Source organism: Dermochelys coriacea, chromosome 2, assembly GCF_009764565.3.
Source record: "Dermochelys coriacea isolate rDerCor1 chromosome 2, rDerCor1.pri.v4, whole genome shotgun sequence".
NCBI lineage: Eukaryota > Metazoa > Chordata > Testudines > Dermochelyidae > Dermochelys > Dermochelys coriacea.
Window position 1 is genome coordinate 200,000,089 of NC_050069.1, and position 19,010 is coordinate 200,019,098.

Below are 19,010 nucleotides of genomic sequence, written 5' to 3' on the forward strand. Positions count from 1 at the left end.
CCCATTACTTCTTGTCCTACCTTCAGTGAACACAGAGAACATAATGAATAACTGATGAGAGAGAGAGAGAGAGAGACCTTAATTTATTTATTTAATAAACAACATCCCTAATATGTTGCTGTTCTTGGTGTCAGAGGATACTATTACATTTCAAAAATATAGCTCTGTGATAGAAAAGATATAGAAGAACCAGTAATGGTGACGTTAACAAACAAAATGCATTCATGGCCCATTACTTCACATAAAACTTTACTATATAAATAGTCCACTGAAATAAATGGCCTCATTTAAGTATTAAAAGTTATGCATGACTGTCACTGTTATACAAATGCAGTAACAAAAAAAATTGACAGGTTTCAAAGTAGCAGCAATGTTAGTCTGTATCTGCAAAAAGAAAAGGATTTTAATAAATTTTTTGGTCTAAGGTGCCACAAGTACTCCTTTTCTTTTTGAAGAAAAAAATTACCATTTTCCCCACACATTTTAAAGTGTTTCTTGTTGCTTCATTTTTCTCAGCATTTAGTGGTAGTGCCTTATTATTTTAAATCCTTTTTTGCAACTATTCCATGTATTGTAGCACCTGTTCTCCTACTTAACACTGATGCCCAGACATATCCCTGGAAGTCTATAAGCATGTTGGTATTAATGCAGCCCTATTATGCGTTAAGAAATTGATCCAAGGATTTAACGGTGGGCCCCTTTAGTGCTCCTATTAGTAAAAGGAAGTTACTTCAATGTGCTCCAGCTACACTGTGGAGTAAAAAAGACCTACACCAATATCAAACTTCCTTGAGAACAGCTGCACAACTGCTTCACTCACTGTGGACAAGGCTGGGGCACCAGTAGCAGAGTCTTGCTGACAGTATGCTGGACAATTACAATATGCAACACGAGGACATTTTTAGATTTTACAACTTGGTATTTAAAAAGTCGTACGACTCCCTAATCAGATTTTTAACAATTCTGAGGTGCTCTAAGGCAAATGAACTGCTTTAAACCCTCCGTTTAAGCAGAAATAATTAAGGAATTAGTCGGAAAAGATAGAACAATCTCATACTCAGGCTGATGGGACAGAGAAATATATGGCTGATTAAATTAATGAAATAACTATTCAGGCCAGGCTGTTCAGGACTAAAAGACTGAGTTCACACCATCACTAAACACAATGTATAGCATTGTTATAGCAATGACACTAAGAGTATTGTTTTAGGAAGCAACTCTAGTACACATGTAAGTACACAAGGGGACTTGGCTGACACCTGTAGAAAGATCTACCAGAGCAAATCAGGTTAGTGTCATATCTAATTGCTTTTAGAACATGCTGCAAAAATCCAGATTCTTGATCAAACTTTTCCACCAAAGCTCCCAAGAAATGCTTCCTAGAACTAAAGAAGGAGAAGAATAGAATGGTCCATGAAGTCCACTATGGATCTCACTATGCCAATCTAATTTACCCTTGCAGTGCTTCAATATTATGTGCTAGATACTACAGACAATTAATAGCTAGCAGAAGATAGAGATCTAAATCTAAAATCTACCAATGCATATCATCATCAGGAACTTGTTTAGGGTTTTTTGGAATTTCTGCCTGCAGATTAAGTATAAGATCTGGAATTCAAGACAGGAAAATTGAAATACACAGAAAACATAGCCTGCTTTCCTTTTATTATTTTCCTTCACAAACATTGCCTTACTTTCAATTTATTGTTAGTATGATGTGTTAGCAGATGTCTTTAATATGCTTTGTACACAACTGTGAAAACTGCATACAACAACAAACAGAATGCTTCTGGTTTTGCCCAACATATGGCTTTTTATTTGGTATGTTCTCTCTTGAAAACTAGCCCTTCACAAAATGAAAATTCAGCAAAATCTTTAATAGCTTTCATATTTCAGTCTAATAGGTATCATGGTATTGCACTGCCACCCACCTTTGCTACAATATTGCACAGCATATTTAACAGACATTTTCTTCCTTCAGATAGACCTTATGTGCAGTTTCTGCAGGACCTTAGCATTAACATTTAACAGAGTCTATGGGCATAAAGCACTTTTATGAACACCTGCTGAAACATTTTATTTGCCTTAAATTTTTATTATAACTATTACATTTTCTTACTATGCTTTATGGGCCAAATCATAGCTATATTTTAGTCTAATCTCCCATTGACTTCAATAGGACCCAGATTTGGCTCCAAGGCCCAGATCCTAAAGGTAATTAGGCACTTAACTTTCATCACAATCCTGGGCCCACATGACTTGCTATAAGTGTTTACTAGCTTTAAACAACACAAAATCACTGGTAACCTGTAGCCAATGCCGGACTAAAAGGGCAAAGGTTTCAAAGAACCAGTCAAGACACTGACCTGCCTTCCTATGAAAGGAATCTACCCCTCCATTCTTTAAATTTCTGCGAAGTCCAACTCATCAGTGGTTCTGAAAACTTTTTCAGTCTTACCCTTACCAGTAACAGAATCTGTTCCGTGCCCCCCACCCTCCATTACTGCACGGCCAAGGCTTCCTCAGCAGGGGATCTTGGGCTGAAGGTGGAACTGGGGCTGGAACTGGGCATGGGGTAGGTGCTGGGGCTGGAGGCAGAGCTGGTCTGGGGGTGGAGACGGAATGAGGGCAAAGCTGGGCTGGTTGAAATGGAGCTGTGGCTGGGGTCAGAGCTGGTCTGGGGAAAGAGACGGAATGAGGGCAGAGCCCAGCTGGGTGCGGAGCAGGACTGGAGTTCTGAATGGGGTTGGAGAGGAGCTGGTCTGGGGGCAGAAGTGGGCTGGAAGCATGGTGCTCACTCCCTGGCCACTGTGAGGACTGGACCTGGCCCTGCCACACCCCACCCCAAATACAGTTTGGGGACCACTAGTGTAAATGAACAGGTGGTGAAAATGCCTTCTTCCTGCTTTAGCTAGACAGGAAACCTTGCCCCTTCCTCCCAGATTGGGATCTGGTCAGAGACCCAAGCTTTTGTCATCTCAAAACTAGATTAATGCAACGAAGTGGAAGCAATATAGAGGTTCTACAAAAACAGAAATCCACCTTCTCAATGGGATGTGCTACCATGAGCACACACTACCCTTGGGCTCAGTTCTCTCACGGATGCTTGTTTGTTTCCAGTTCAAGGTCTTAATCCTGATTTCTAAAGTCAATGGATCAGCGCCCATCTCTCCAACCCTGACACACCAAGACAGCTGTGCTCCTCTACAAAAATGCAGCACAGTGCAGAACAAAGTATGTGAAAGCATTCTCAGTGAAGGGACTTCAGCTGTGCAATGATCTTAGAAAGGAGATTACAGCAATTAAAAGTATAATCACTTTCAGGGCACTCTGAAAGACCCTTCCCTTTGAGCTCTCATCAGAACCAGAAATATTTATATTTTTTAAAGTAAGCACACACATAATATATATTATATATAGGAACAGAGCTTCCTATAACCAGGAAAGAAAGAAGTATAGATGACACTGTGAAGTCCACTAGGACTTCTCTAAGAAGATTTAATTTAACTTGCAAATATTTAGATATTATGCTGATGGCCACGATAGAAAACCCTAAAATGTTTAGCTAGATACACAGACAAACTGTATTCACACTTGGAAGGATTAAATTTTTATTAGTAAATGTCAATAAACACAGATTTCAATGTACACACACAAATTTATGACAAAATACTTCCAAATACGCAAAGAAAGAAAAATGTCACTTGCAAATGTATTAGAGTGTGATTTAAGGTTATTTACTTCATATATTTTGACAAGTGATGGTGATAAAGCTTTCCAGTAAAACAAAATCAACTTTTTGAATCTCAACATCTACTGTGATTAAATAATTACTGCCTGACACCCCCCCATAATTTCCCACAAGTGTGAAAATTTAAATTTATAAAAATAAAAAAATACTTACAACCCATAATTTTGTGAAAAGATGAAAATTTCAATGGATAAAACAAACGGAAATGCTTAAAACAAATATTGACATTATCCATCAAAATTATAAAAAAAAAATTCTCCCAAACTTAACAGAATAGCAACACAGAATTTTAGAAATGTAGGGCTGGAAGGGACCTCAAGAAGTCATCTAGTCCAGCCCCCTGCACGAAGGGCAGTGGCGTAGCTGGGGGGGGAGCAGGTGAGCGGCTGCTCCCACACTGAGCACAAGTGGTGCCTTGTCAATGTCTTGGCACCTTTTAAATTTTTCCCTGTTGAGGGAACAGGGGGAGCAATCCAAAAAAAAAAAAAAAAAAAAAAAAAGGCGCCACCTGCTGCAGTGCTTTTAGTCACCCAGCAGCACTCCGGGTCTTCAGCAGCACCTCGGCGGCGGGACCTTCAGTGCCAAAGACACCCAGAGCGAGTGAGGGCCTGCTGCCGGAGCGCTGCTGGGTGAGTAAAAGTGCCACAGCGGGTTGCGCCTTTTTTTTTTTTTTGGATTGCTCCCCCCTGTTCCCTCCACCTGGCTATGTGGCTGACTAAGGGAGGACCAAGAGTACCTCGACTATACCTGACAGGTCTTTATCTAAACCTATTCTTAAAACCCTCCAACAACGGGAATTCCACAACCTCCCTTGGAAGCCTATTCCAGAGTGTAACTATCCTTATATTAGGAAAAGCTTTCTAACTATCTAACCTGAATCTCCTGTGCTGCAGCTTAAACCCTTTACTTCTTGTCCCAATCTTCAGTGGACATGGAAAAGAATTGATCACCATCCTTTCTATAACAGCCCTTTATTTGAAAACTGTTGTCAGGTCCTCCTCAGTCTTTTTTTCTTAAAACTAAACTTGCCCAGTTTTTTCAACATTTCCTTCTAGACCAGGTTTGCTAAATCTTTTACTATTTTTGTTGGTTTCTGCACTCTCCAATTTGTCCACATCTTTCCTAAAGTGTGGTGCCCACAATTGGACACAGTACTCCAGCTGAGGCCTCACCAGTGCCAAGCAGAGCAGAACAATTACCTCGCGTGTCTTACATATAACACTCTTATTAGTGCACCCCAGAATATTAGCCTTTTTCACAACTGCATCATATTGCTGGCTCACATTCAATTGTGATGTACAATAAACCTCAGATTCTTTATCACAGTACAACTGGCCCAGCCAGTTATTCCCCAAGCCATGTCTGTTTCACAAAAGCTTGATAGTAAATTGCTTACTTCAATGCAAACTAGAAAACAAAAAAATCAAAATAATTATAAAAATGAAATTATAGACACAATGATGAATGGAGACAGGTGAAATGTTAAAAGATCTAGCACCACACCCAAAAATTATTGATTTTTTCCCCCGATTACTGCTTAGATGATCAGAATGTATAAGGTACTTGTTGCCTTCTTGCACTGGGTTTTATTAATACTCCAGATCAGACACCCATTTGGAAATCAATGCTTACTTCATCATTTTTCTCTGAAGGGTTCTATTATTCACAATTGATTTCACAGAAATGAAAGGCTTACCATTAACAAGGGCCAGCTGCCGACACTTCTTAGATGAATTATTGAACTTCTAAAAGTGAATTAACTCAACCATTGTTAAGACTTACTGTTTGATGCTTCTCACACCAGAGCCACTGTATTTACAATTACAGAACCAAAACAATTGAAAGAGCTTCTTAGCAGCTCCTTAAGAGATGCACCATTTCCAGTAACTAACAATGAATGAGAAGATTTTCAAAAGCAGAAATGGGAGTTAGGCACTAAACTCGCATTGAGTTAAATAGATTTGGATACCTAATTGTCCTTTGTGCCTTTGAAACTCTCTCCCTTAATGCACAAAAATTCAAAGAGACATTGCATTTCAAGCTCAGAAAAAAATGTTTGTTTATGCGGATGTTACCTTTTATTATTGAGCATGTGATTTCTGAAGTTGAAGATTTAAGCTCAAAAGAGGATAAGAAAGTTTGCTAGTTATTTTCAAAATTATTTTATAAGTATAATACACAGATCACTGTCTTTGGAACCATTTCACATTTAACTTGAAAATATTGGACAAAAATATAACTATCAAATGCAAAAACCCCATGCATACGGAAACTATAATTCATAGATGGGATAAGCCAACTGAGCTAACAGGACATCTACTCAGAAAACGCACTCACCGTGCTCATTATTCAGTCTAACAAAGATTATATGATGCCAAAAGGTAAAGTTTGGTTCCTGAGAGGAACCATTTTTATGGGGGGGACAGGTCATTCCACCAGGTTACAACACCCTTAACAACAGTCTTAACAGATGGGACCAAGAAGTAAGCAGATATGGAGAAAGATCAGTTCCCTAAAGATGGTCGCTCCAGGTCAGCAAAAGGAAACATGCACTGACCCAGCCTCTGCTGTAGCTGTTTTGTGAACAAACTCCTCCAGGGATACCAATTCAGCAACCGTTGGCAGAAGCTGCCAATGTGTTCACACTTCTCAACACTGGGAGGTAATTTAAGGACCCAGTAAAAGCCATCATTGCTAAGCAAGTAAGTAAAATCCATTTATTCATGTCTGAACGTGGATGACATCATTGCAGAATTTTCAGAAGCCTTCCTGATCCATCAATAGCTTCAAGCACTCAGCAGCTGACCTCCCAGTGATCTACCACACACCAGCTATCCATCTCCTTACTGGCTGTCCCCTACTATGGTGAGCCATCACCATTCCTTTCATGATAACTTTTTCTAAGTTATTTTCATCTCTACACCTGATGTGACCAAAGTACTTACATTTGCGCATGTTGATTTCCGATCTCAGAGTCAGCTTCTCTCCAGTCACCAAAAGCAATATGCAGCTCAGGATCTTACTCAACTGCTCACTACTGTACACTCACAAGTTGCATGAGTCTCCAGAAAACCATTCTTTCACTCAAATCTAGAAAGGAGACTGCACATTTTCCTGCCAAATGCAGAACCCACTTTGATTGTACATGGTTTTGTATAATCTCTCAAACGGACGACTGCATAAAGCCCTACTTGGGTCTTCACGTGTGAAATCCACCCAGAAACACTGGCTGGTTCAGAATGCAGCCATCTGCATGAGATCACAACATACCTGTGCTCTATTTCCTTCACAGGCAGCCAATCAATTGTTAGATGAAATTTAAAGATTCCAATTACATCATCCAAAGCCCAAAATGACAAGACATGTCACTATCTTCAACTCACCATATGATCTAATCTCATACAGAATAATGGAATTCAGTTCTTCAAGGTTGAAGGCTGTAGGTTGCTGGACGCAAGGCATTTGTGAGAGTGGCCCTGTGCCTCTAGAATTCATGCCTTATGGAAACATACCTGAGGACAAACAGTCATCTCTAGGCAAAGTGCCTTAGACCTTTTGCCCAGGCCTTCCCAAATGATTTAACTCCTAACTAACTAATCAAATTAAAAACTCTAAAGCAACAGAAGAACATCATGTTAGTTCCTCTTATTAAAATTACCTACTATTCCAAGCCTTGCATGGCTGCCCAGATACACTATTAATATGTGCAGTAATAATAATCAAAGCATAATGTTGAATTCAATATTAATTCAGCGAGAAAGGTGCTGCCTTCGCTAAGCATTTACTGAGTCAACTCCTGGAGCTACTAGTTTTTTTTTTTTAGGGATGTTCTATTTTTATTATACACAAATGAAGGCACTAGCACCCTAAAAAGAAAAACCAGACAGACAACAGACAAGGCAAAAAATTTCCTTGACCATAAATAGCGCAAGAGTGGTAGATATAGAATTCCCTAAGGAGATGAGAACCAAGGAATTATTCCCTGGGTTGATTAAATTAATTGTTGAACAGGGTGGATTGATTTAAATCACCAATTTTAACAATGATTTAAGCCAGCAAGCAGGAAGCCTTGTAAATCTTCTTTTGCATTTGTACAATTTAGTTACTTTCCTTAAAAAAGGTTAATCATCAGTGGTTAACCACTAAAACATGTTGATTTGCAACTAAATACACCTTTTCCCACTAAATTTGGGATTTATTTTTGCTAACCAGGAGGATATGCTATCTATACACAGCTATTTAAGCAATGATGTATCAACATACATTTATTCATATTCTTAATTTTTAGAGTTTTATACTACAAAATAGTGAGTGGCACATTTTTTATTTACCGTGTCAAGCGGCATCTGGATAAAACAGGAATTCAATTAAACATGTACCAAAAACAGTATTCTAAAATATTTTTTAAGTTAAATAAAACTACCTTAAATGTGTTTAATATATATGAAAAAAATTATAAAAACATGTTTTGCATTTAAAACTAACCAATTATTAAACAAAGGAAGTATTTATTGTCAGTCGTTAATGAAGTGAACCAATTGTTTCTGATCACCATGTCCTTCAAGATTTTAGACCTAGTCCTTTCACTATCATTTTTAGTCATAGATCAGAAGAGGAGAACAAGTTTTCCTGGTTTTTAAACCCCAATCAATCCGTTTCCCAATAATAAATGAACTAGTTTGAACTGAACTAGTTGAATTAACGGATATGAAGAAAATATTCTCTCTGCATCTGCACATGAGAGGCTACTGATGTCCAAAGCTGGTTTAGCACTTCACCAAACTCTGGGGCTCCAGGTTGTTAGCCAATGATTTTTACTAGTTCAGTGATTTGACGTTCTTTAAAACTTCAGCAGCAACTATATACTGCCAGAATATTACAATATCTAATTTAAATTATTTTAATAGATTATAGTTAATGCCCTACTTGAACAGCGGGATGACCGTCCAAAATGTGTGGCGGAGTTGTGGACAAGCCATGGAAAAAATCGCAGAAAAGTAATAATGGACTTTATTATTTGCAGCCCTGGGTGTCCGAGAGCAGAAAATCATGGAAAAGTAGTAATGGACCTTATTATTATTTCTTATTGAACAGTTTAATACACTGTTTAGACAGTAGAACTGAAAATCCGTATTTGGGATTACGATTTAAAGGCAATGGCTACCCCTGCCCAAGCTGTACCATGATCAGGTCAAGAAGACCAACATCACAGAGAACCAAAATGTAATGCTGTCAGCATTTCTATATTCCAGTATTTGGATTTCTTGAAAACACAAAATATATTATTTTTAATTTTATAACAAGATGATGAAGGATGGTCTTACAGATAGAGAAGAAACGTCTTTGAGTAAGGAGGAAGAATGGTTTTGTGATAAAGGCACAGGACTGGGACTCAGGAGATCTGGCATGAATTTCCAGTTTTCTTGCAGATTTCTTCTGTGAACTTGGACAATCACTTAATCTCTCTATGCCTCAATTCCCCATCTGAAAGAAAGGGATAATAATACTTCCCACCCTTGTCTGTCTATTTATCAGGGTTTATTATTATTATTTATCAGCCTCAGAGTGAGGCCACCAAATCTTACTGGTGGCTGCTTTGACGGTTTTTCCTAAAATACTTAATTAACCTTGGGGAAAACAAATAAATATGCACATATACATGTCCAAATCATTGTAATGTATGCAGGTTTTTATTGCAGACTCAATAATAAAAATAATGTACAGTTGTCTATTCTTTACTGGACCTAAACAGAATAGAAAAACAAAGCGCTTTGTTTCAGAGTGGTAGCCATGTTATTCGCAAAAAAAACAAGGATTCCTTGTAGCACCTTAGAGACTAAAATTTATTTGGACATAAGCTTTCATGGGCTAAAGCCCACTTCATCGGATGCATGCAGTGGAAAATACACTAGGAAGGCATATATACACACAGAGAACATGAAAAAGATGGGTGTTCCCATACCAACTGTAACAAGACTAATCAGTTAAAGTGGGCTATTATCAGCAGGAGGAAAAAAACCACCCATTTGTTCATATTGTCTGGGTATATACATCTTCCTACTGTATTTTCCACTGCATGCATCCGATGAAGTGGGTTTTAGCCCACAAAAACTTATGCCCAAATAAATTCGTTAGTCTCTAAGGTGCCACAAGTACTCCTCGTTTTTGTTTTTGTTTTTTTAAGTGCTTTGCACGTTCGTCTTTTTTTGTCGTTTCTTTTGCTTTTCCCTTTTTTTTTTTTTTTTTTTTTTTTTAAAAAGACTTGCTAGCTAGTAAGTGTTTCTGTGAAAAGTGATATTTGTATGTTTGTTAACACTGCTTTCCTTTCCCCTCCCCCCGGCCGCCTAATCACCGCCCAGGAGCCCTGACCACCTGAAAAGTCCCTGATGGACACATTTGAGAAACACTGATTTAGATTGTAAACTCTGCAGGGGAGTGACTATATGTTTGCAAAGTGCCTACAACACTGGGGTACTGATTAGTAGAGCCCTGCAAATCTTCAGATATCCACTTTTATCCACTGATATCTGCATCCGCGGATGCAGATATCCATGGACCATTTTTGCAGAACATGGATCAGATGCAGATACAAATTTTGTATCCACTCAGGGCTCTACTGGTCAGTTGGGATCCATAGGAACAATCATAATACAAGTTTGTAATCATCATCATCATCATCATCATACAAAACTTTATGGACTTCTGTGATTCCTTTATCTGACATCAACTCCACTTTCAGACAATAATTTTAATGCTTAGAAGATGCACATGGAGCCCCATTCAAGGATACTATTAGTTGTAAAATATTATTATAATGTTAGACAGCATGGTAATATTCAGAGCATTATAATTATGTAGGCTAAGCTATACAACTCATTTTAATTGTACATCAATCATTCTAAGCCTTATGTAGGACACTAGAAAGTTTAATACTCTACTATAGTATACTCCATCAGGTACATTTGTTGGAACGTTTCATGAGATACAGAGACTCAGCCAAATTTATCCATAATGTATTTCAATTGAAGTCTATTGAATATGACCCATCAAAACTAAAATTTTTAAAAAGTTATTGACATAAAATATTTAAATAATGTTAAAAACTCTTAAGAAATGTTCAATTATATCAAAAATATTTTAAAACATCCAGATTTTTTCCTCCGTCTCATCTATGGAACTATAAAATCTCATTAGTTTGATGACTGCATGGCAGCACATGAAAGCATGCGGTTTATAAAACTCATGTAAAAAAGGTTTGGGTATGCTTGGACTTGTCCTATAATGTTCCTTAAAGCATTTTATCAGCATTCATCAACATCCAGAATAAAGGCCAGATTCTGAACCCCGTAAGCCTGCAAGGTTGCAATTAGCTAGAAGAGTGGGTCTATTGGCTCCAATGAGACTGCTCACAAGAGTAACTACTTACCAATGGGACTAAAGGGTTCACAATCTCTCTCTTCAGGAGGTTTCTATTTGAAGCTATGTTATTATTTATTTTTCTATTTTTAAAAAATGGACAGTGTTACTTTTGTATACAATTAAATATTAGCTCTATATGCAGTAGAACTAATGCCATTGACAACTCTCAAAACGGCCAGTATGACCATCTCCAGACCAGAATTTTCAGATCATTTGCTTTTAGACTAGAGGGCAGAAATAAAAAGCTAAAGTCTACCCTGACATAAATGGGCACAACTCCACTAAAATCAGTGGTGTCACACCTGTTTACTTCCTCCAGGACTGAATTGGCCCAAAGTTTCTATTGTGCGACTTCATTTTGCTAACATAGAAATGTTTAAAATGGTTCAATATAATTGCTCACAATACAGTAATATTGACTTCTGTGCAAATTTCTGAGGAAGACATCTTGCTATTTACTAATCATATAATCATCTTGCACACAAAACACTACATTAAAATAATATTTAGGTTGCAAAGTCAAGCAGTTAGGAAATGTCAGATTTACAGTTGGCCTGTGCAATCTTAATTCTGCCCCTTTATCCAATCATCTTGTGCAATAAATGCAGCAGCAGTCCTGTGGAAACAACAGCATGGGATTACATAATTAAGATGACTGCATTGTAAAGCACATGGAGTAGAGGTTGTCCAGGCAATCATAAATCCGACACTTCTTAACTATTAAGTGCTTGACTTTGCAAACTAAATAATGTTTTTAAATGTAATTTTGTATGTATTGCTAGATTGTTTCACAGAACATGGTAAACACAAACTATACTATGCACAACTGTGACAATACCCCAGCTTCCTAATTGCATATCACCACCAAGATTTGAACCCTCAACACAAGACAGGTCCTACCTAAACTACCACACTAGCAGTATCAGCTACCAGAAGGAAAAGGCTGCTTACCAGAGTAAAAGATAAACTGCTGAGTTCAAGTGCGAGGCTGGGCAGCAGTCAGGGAAACACAAAGCAGCCTACTTTTCTCTCTTAAGGCACCACCTCAAACTCCCCAGTGTGGGATGCTGCTTTGGGAGGAAGAGGTAGTAAATGAGCCCATATGCATGGCCCATTATACCTGGTACAGTATCTTCTATTTTAGCAACAGTGTGACCTCAGCTTTGCAATGGTCATTGACTTTGGGAGGCTGCCGAAATTTTCCTAAAGAACACAAGTGAAAGATCAAAAATGGTGATTTTTAAACTCTTTATACCTTAGTCAAATCTCAGCGGAAATTCATTTGACAAAGAATAGGCACTTCTGTACTCAGAGATTCCCCATGATAAATATCATGAACTACTGCAAACAATGAAGGGATGAGACCTCATCAAAAGAAAAGATCACAAGAATCCTTTATAATAGAAAGTTAGGCAATTTAAGTACAGGAGTCTCTACTAGCTTCCTTCATATTTAATATAGCTGTACTGAACTATGTACATCTGTGTTGATGACAATGGCCCAGATTCTCAAAGGTATTTGGGCACCTAACTCCCATTGACTTCAATGGGACTTAAGGGCCTAAATGTGGTTAAGGATCTGGACCAAAATATGTTGTCGTCATTCTAATGATGAAAGTTTTACTGCCGTTGGCTGTAAAAAAACAAAACGAAAAAACTCCAAAGCATTGTAGATTGTGTTTCTATTACTTAGAATTCTTGAGAATTTGGATCCAGGGTGTTACAGCTCATTGACTATTTCTGAGGATCCAGCTAAGCTAATTTGTAATATTTGATTCTAAATGGCAGGGTGTCCACACAAGATGAGCAAATGCCTCTTCAATAAATGCAGCACTGATTTTATTTTAGCCTTTTATCAAGCCAGACAGTTAAACAGTTTGTGAGAAAATAGGAAACTGAAAGGGGATGATTGTCTTCAGACCAAATTCAGAGTTTTAAATTATCAAGTGAATCATGTGATTAGAATTATAAGCCATTAAAATGAGCTTAACATATGTTGATATTTTGGGATTAGATTCAATAAAAACTCTTCCAGTTTTCCTACTGCAAAAATCTGTGTATAACCCCACAAGCCTTAAAAATAAATCTGTTTTGGCTGGAATTTTTAAAAAAAACAACCTCTACTTATGAGATGAAAGCCTTGTATAATGAATGTGCATTACTAGAAAATCCTAAAAATGAAGCTCATAAACGGCCCATACACTCTATGGTTCTATGCTTGTAGAATTCATTCTTTGCCATTGAACATAAGCTATCATATTTTGATTATGAAAATTAGAAAGTTTTCTGATTCTAGCCCTTATAGTTGTGAAAATAGCCTGGAAAACAAGAACAGAGCATATAAGGATGCAATGTTGGCTTCCTGAGTTTGCAGAAAGCCTAAAGTAACTCACAGGCATGACCTGCCCCCTTCATTATAAGGGGATGTTAACTATGAAACCTAAAGATGACCATTAAATATCAAGGTGGAGTTTTTTATTGGACCAACTTCTGTGGGTGGAAGAGAGAAGCTTTCGAGCTACACAGAGCTCTTCTTCAGCTCTGGACAAAATTTTCCAGACCTGAAAAGCTCTGAGTAGCTCAAAATCTTGTTTTCCACCATCAGAAGTAGGTCCAATAAAAGATACTACCTCCTCCACCTTGTCTCTCTCATATCCTGGGACTGACATGATTATAACAACACTCCAAATATTAAATTAGTTAACAGTTAACCATTTCACTGTAGGTTATTTTTCAAATATGGCCAGATACTGTGCCTTCCCAGCTGCCAAACCCTCCGACTTCCCCCCTTGACACCTGCTACAGTGCAGTAAAGTATTTTTCACAAAGGGTTCTGTCGCACACTGGAAACTGAAATTGTGGGTACAGTATTAAATAAAATGAATTTAATATCAAAAAATGACTCTCAGGCTGTTACTGACAGTATTATTCCGTTTCAGATTTAATTTAATAAAGCCTCAATTTTTAAAATGTCACTGAAGCTCCAACCAAATTTCTACTGGCAGGCACCAAAACCTAGGGATCTTTCAGACTTTAGGTCCAATTTGCCGTATAATACATGGACCTTGTTTATATACATCGTTATCAAATAACTTCCCCCCCCCCCCCCACTGTGGCAACAACAACATCACAGACATTTCAGGAAAACTGATTTTTGAAAGCGAGAGGTCTATTGCCGTCCATATGTTATTTGATCTAACAGAAAAATAGAGGCATGTAAAACTACTTTGTTTTTATTTAGGCTAAATCACGCTCTTAGGGACATGCTTAGGCGGAAGAAAGGAGGACATGCAACTGGCACTTGAGACACAATGCTAATGCAAAGTTGACAAAAACACAGAGCAGGGAGCATGTTTGCGCTACCATGAGCAAGATCAGCATGCATTCCTCAACCACGGCCAGCTGGCACACTCTGCTGAATGCACAATATTCACTAGGCAGCCTGAAGGACTGGACGTATATCTTAACCCTAGACCATGCTCCCATGGGGATGTGTATGCAAGCCCGCCTCCCAGCTCAAAGAAATCCTGCCTGCCTTCTGGTGCAAGAAAGAGAAGGCTCCTTACTCACTTCTTTCCACCAAGCATCAGGACATCAATACAGGACAGAGATCTTTGGGGCAAATCATATTCCTCCTCTTGACCACAACTATACTGTCAGCCAAGTCTCAAAGGGCAGCAGAACTACAACTATTGCACACATTGCACACAGACAGCCCACAAACAGGGGCCTCCTGGGCCCATGCCCACCAAGAAGATTCATGGATGGGGAATAGGAGTGGCAAGGATGGTGGCCAGTGTTCTACAAACTATACTGTTTCACTAGGTAAAGCCCATGAGTAGAGGGTGGAAGAGAACCACAGCCACTGCTAGAGCTCAGAGGCTGCAGAGAACAGCTACAGAGTAGTTGACTGTTCTGTGCACTGGATGTGGTTTGGGTGGGAGGGGGATTCTGTCCCCTCCAACCATTATGCAGGTCCCCTGGATTTTGCACAGGCAATGGGAACTTGCCCTACTGAGTAATAGGAGTTCTTGTTGATTCTTGTTAATTCCTACATTCAGAAATGTTTCTCATATTTCCAGTGAGATTACCTGTTGCTAAATGTGTAGTTATTTCAAGCTTACTTTTATCTGTAGGGAAAAAACAAACTCTTAACATACAGTACAACTATTTCCTATTGATTTTCAAAGTATAATATGTAAACCAACAGTCAGGCATTTTTTGCTTTTAGAGAGCTCAGTTGATACAGTTTGCATTGGTGTTTTCCTGTGCAGTGCTCTTTTTGTTAACTTTTTGCTAACTCTTCAAAACAAATCCACTCTTAGATTTCCATATCTTTCTGGCTGACAGCTTGCTGTCACAGATAGAATGCCTTTACAGGAGGAAATGTACCAAGAGCTGCCTTGCAAAGGGCATGTCACCAATTACGACTAACTATTTCCACGGGATTTTGAAAATAAATCCTAACTTACCTCTTTAATTCTACATTCGCACCTGGGAACTGGAAGCAAGTCCCTGGGAAGTTGACTCTGGAGTTAATTTCTTGTACTTGGGAGAGTTTAAAATCCTGGAAAAGGAAAGAACTGTTAGAGTTGAACTCCAACAAAATATGGCAGGGATTTTAATCATGTCCAACATACCATAGTAAAAGTAAATGAAGAGCTCAATGGTACCCTTGCTCCCCTCTCCTTCCTGACCCCACAGAATACCCTCTACAGGTGTTTGACACAATTTCACCTTCACAGTTTTGGAGGGAGCAGGCTAGAGGAATAGCCCTGTGAATGACGCAGGAAATCTTAGTGCATGTTAACGATCATCAAAATCCATATTAACACATGCTGCTTTCCCCACCACTGAAGGGGGTTTCAAGGTACCTGTCAGCAGAATCGAGGATATAAAAGAATTTCACCTTTTAAAAAAATGAAGTTAAACAACAAATAAATGCACTGCTGTTTCATTGACTCAGCCAACAGACAGGGCAAGTGGGCTAAAAGTAAATAAAACTGTACATTCCCCCTCATTAGTCCCAAACTCCTGTCCATGCCAGCACCTTCACCGCTTTAGCTCAGACTTTACTAGGCATTCAGCAACTGCATCCACAAAGGTATCTCTCTTATCTTTAAATAGGTTTTTTCCTGAGAAACTAAGCTGAGTGTTGAACAAACGAAGTGCTCTACCTGCTAGCCCACCTCTTGAGACAGACAAGATTGGTTTGATAACACTTCTCTATTGACATGCTACAGAATACACCAAGTCACTGATATTCTATTTAATAATACCAACAAGGCACCTGGTTCAACAATAGCCAACAAAGAAAAAACCCAGAAGGATTTTCATGAAACCACAAATCTGGTTAATCTCAGTGCGGCCAACTCCCATGATTTTATTGTAAATCTAGCAATATTTGGCGTTTCTCTTAAAGCCCCAGCTCCTCAAATTTTGTAATTACAAGAAAAACTCAGCTTTGATTTAAAAAGAAAAGTACATTTCTAGCCCCTGTGTTTGTGAAGAAAAACTTGAAAATGTGACTGGAAAGTAACCCAAAGTCTCAAAAGCCAGAAAGTAACTCAAAAGAATTCCAAATTTCTTCAATGTCATGATTTTGAAGCCAGTCTCATGATTTGGGGCACCATGACTCATGGTTTTGAACACCTAAGAATATAAGAGCGGCCATATTGGGTCAGACCAAAGGACCATCTAGCCCAGTATCCTGTCTTCCAACAGTGGTCAATGCCAGGTGCCCCAGAGAGAATGAACAGAACAGGTAATCATCAAGTGATCCATCCCCTGTCACCCATTCCCAGCTTCTGGCAAACAGAGGTTAGGGACACCATCCCTGCCCATCCTGGCTAGTAGCCATTGATGGACCTATCCTCCATGAATTTATCTAGTTTTTTTTGAACCCTGTTATAGTCTTGGCCTTCATAACATCCTCTGGCAAGGAGTTCCACAGGTTGGCTGTGCGGTGTGTGAAGAAATACTTCCTTTTGTTTGTTTTAAACCTGCTGGTTATTAATTTCATTTGGTGGCCCCTAGTTCTTGTGTTATGAGAAGGAGTAAATAACACTTCCTTATTTATTTTCTCCACACCAGTCATGATTTTATAGACCTCTATCATATCTCCCCTTAGTCATTTCTTTTCCAAGCTGAAAAGTCCCAGTCTTATTAATCTCTCCTCATACGGCAGCCATTCCATACCCTTAATCATTTTTGTTGCCCTTTTCTGAACTTTTTCCAAGTCCAATATATCCTTTTTGAGATGGGGCAATCACATCTGCATGCAGTATTCAAGATGTGGGCATACCATGGATTTATATAGAGGCAATATGATATTTTCTGTCTTATTATATATCCCTTTCTTAATGATTCCTAACATTGTTTGCTTTTTTGACTGCCGCTGCACATTGAGTGGATGTTTTCAGAGAACTATCCACAATGACTCCAAGATCTCTTTCTTGAGTGGTCACAGCTAATTTAGACCCCATCATTTTATATGTACAGTTGGTATTATGTTTTGCAATGTGCATTACTGACCTGGGGTCAGCAATGCTCTGGAACACATACTGTTAAGGATAACAATTTTAAAGAAGCACAGCTCACAGTAAGGGGCAGCGTAGAGCTTCAGCCCCTTCTTCCCTCCCAGAGGGGGCACCAAGAATCAGTTTTCCTTTGGGAACTCCCCATGCACATAGGAAAAACATGCCCACTAATACATCCCAGTATGGGACGCAGCCAGCTCCCCTTTATGTGCCAGTCCCATTCAATGAGCCAAGGCAGGAGATCAGCTTGGAGGAGCAGAGAAGCTGAAGCTTCTGCATCCCTCAGAGTAAAGACTGCAGTTCACCCTAGTCTTTATAAAGGCTATGTAAGGGAAGGAATGGCGTTGGAAAGAATCCTTGAGCCCTCTCTCAGGGCCTAGCATACATCTTCAGAAAGGTCTGGCAGGATCCAGTCCATAGATAATGAGGAACTCTGCACAGAAGATTTCACGCTAAAACGACTGCCTCCCATGAAAGGCACCTACTTACAATGCAATCAGGCGAGAGTAACAACTTCCTTTGTCACTCTCGGTCTTTCTGAAAAACTGAGCTGGATTCCCAACCTTTCAGCCCAAATCATATCTAACATCAGGAGCATAGATCAGCATTCACATTGCATTCTCAATCAGCACCCAGCCCGGGACGGGGAAGTTAATGATCCAACCAGCTGACCAAATTCAGTGATGAATCCTGGTCATGTACTACCTGAGCACGTTGCGTGTATTCTAAGATGCCTAATATACTTAGCCTATGTTTCAGTAATTCTGTACAATGTCACGTACAACATGTACTAAAAAGTGTGATATTGTTTGTGTGTGCTTTCCCCCCCATCTACACATATTTTACACTGAATTAAATGGGAAGACTATAAGAAAAATCACACTCATTGCCCAGGAGCATTATACGCTGCCTTGTGTTGCAGCATCTTTGGAGAACGGACCATATATGCAGTACACACTCCTTCAATTATCCAGATACTTTGTTTGAATATAATAAAGTTCATTATTCTCACAGCTTATCAGCTATTTGGTTATCTCTAACTCATGAAGACATTTAGGGCAGAAGTTCTCAAACAGTGGTCCACGGACCACTGAGCTCCATTCAGGTGGTCCTAGTTTCCTCTAAGGTGCACACATGAGAAAATGAAGGCCCACCCACCACGCGCAGGCATGGTTCTACTAATTAGGTTCCTGGACTTTGGAGAAGACGCACATGTAAGGGGAGGGTGGCGGCCTTGGGAGGAATAGGGGGTAGGTAGAGGACAGTGTGGTGAGAAGAGCGGGGTGGAGGGAATTTCGGATG

At 39.1% G+C, this 19,010-nt stretch overlaps 1 protein-coding gene across 5 annotated transcripts in view; it reads right to left on the reverse strand.

Moving 5' to 3' along the window:
* Positions 1-19,010, reverse strand: part of RARB (retinoic acid receptor beta) — a 532,878-nt gene that overhangs the window by 505,793 nt on the left and 8,075 nt on the right. For all 5 annotated transcript variants that reach the window (XM_038392096.2, XM_038392089.2, XM_038392090.2 and 2 more), the window contains exon 2: positions 15,642-15,736. The gene's annotated coding sequence lies outside the window, so the exon portion shown is untranslated. The remainder of the gene's footprint in view (positions 1-15,641; positions 15,737-19,010) is intronic.